Here is a 1713-nt window from a genome sequence, read left to right as displayed (position 1 = left end):
GCGAGAGGAGAAGCTCCGACGGAAGCTGATGGAGAGGGAGAAGGTCACCGTAACCGAGGCCCTCGCCGCCGCAGTTGCGTGGGAGCGGTCGCACGCCGCCTCAACATCAGCCCTCCAAGTCGAGCCGGATGGCCCCGAGGAGCAGGACGTCCACCGGGCCTACGGAGGGGCCCGGCAGCGCTCCCAAGCACCCCAGCGCACCCCAGCGGCGACCTCTAGCACCGACCGCCAGTGTCCCAGCGCGTCTTGTGCCAGCTGCGGATCACAATTTCCTTCCCCTTCTCTCCCCACAACAGACAGCCTGTGAGCGAACTGCTCTTGAGAGAACAGCTCTGAAAGAACTGTGACTGACCCAAGGTGATCCAGCTGGCTGCATGTGAAGGAATGGGGAATCAAGCCTGATTCTCTAGATTAGAGTCCCCTGCTCTTAACCACCACACCAAACTGGCTCTCCATGCCATATCATACCATGTCATCTGTGTAAGTTTAAGACAATCTCCCATCCAGGCCGATAGCCAGGAATTTGTGGAAAGGAAAAAGGGTGCCTTGGGTGGCAATAGTAAATCAAGGTGAGAAACTGAACACAGTCAGAAAGTTTGGATGTTACGTAATTTATCAAAGTTTTGACAGCAAATGCCAAAAACTTGCCATTCCTTCAAGACCGTTTGCACTTATTTGCCAAAATTCTGGAAGGTGAAAACAATGCTTAATTACACTGAGTGTTTGTGGTTTGCAATTTTTTCCCTTTTATCTGCATGAGGCAATGATTCTCAGCCCTGGTTTTGTGACACCCAGGTATACCTCCAGTTATCTCAAAGGATGTCACAAATATCTTCAGAAACGACCTTTGGCACTTACCGTGAAGGGTCCTTCTACTCTGTGGTTAGGAGGACATCTCCATGGGTTATTCCCATCGTTCCTTTGGGAAGGCAGGAAATACTTTTTTCTCCTTCCTGTTGGTGCCTTGGGAATAGCCCTGCCCCTCAGTTCTGGGACTCCGTAAGCAGTGAGTATCAACTAAGGCAAACTCCCCTGCGTCAAGCAGGAAAACTTCCAACATTAATGATAGAACTATAAAAGAGTAGAACAAGAACGCAGAAGAAGAAGAAGAGAACAGCACAGTGAAACACAGGCAAAAGGACAATGATGAAAGCGGGAGGGCCGAGATGTCCTCCTAACCTCAGAAGACCTTCATTTAACCTTCACGGTAAGTGCCAATGGCCATTCTCCCTCTGAGGTGGAGGACATCTCCATGGGACCTCCAAAAGCAGTATCCCTTATATGGGTGGGTCATCATTGTCAGCCAAAGAGAGAATGTGCTGAAGGACTCTTCTTACGAATGCTGCGTCAGCTGACGCAATTGTGTTTAGCTTGTAGTGACGAATGAAGGTAGATACCAACGTCCAAGTAGCGGCCCTGCAGACCTCCTTGTTTTTCGTAGAGATTCAGTGCGCACAATGTAAATCTTTAATGCCCATCTGACATCAAGGGTGTGCCATAGTCTTTCTCCGGGGTTGTGGCTTTGGACAGAAAGTAGGTAAATAGATCTCTTGAGCACGATGAAAAGCGGAAGAAACCTTTGGCTGAAAGGTGGGATCGGTACTAAGTACCACTTTATCCTTGTGGAAGACGCAGAGTGTGGCCTTTACCGATAGAGCACCCAGCTCTGAGACCCGCCGTGCTGAGGCTATCACCACCAGGAATAACGTCTTC

Source organism: Gekko japonicus, unplaced genomic scaffold (genome assembly GCF_001447785.1).
Source record: "Gekko japonicus isolate JY-2015 unplaced genomic scaffold, Gekko_japonicus_V1.1 scaffold174, whole genome shotgun sequence".
NCBI lineage: Eukaryota > Metazoa > Chordata > Lepidosauria > Squamata > Gekkonidae > Gekko > Gekko japonicus.
The sequence above is the reverse complement of the archived record's forward strand: the minus strand, read 5'-3'. Positions refer to the sequence as shown.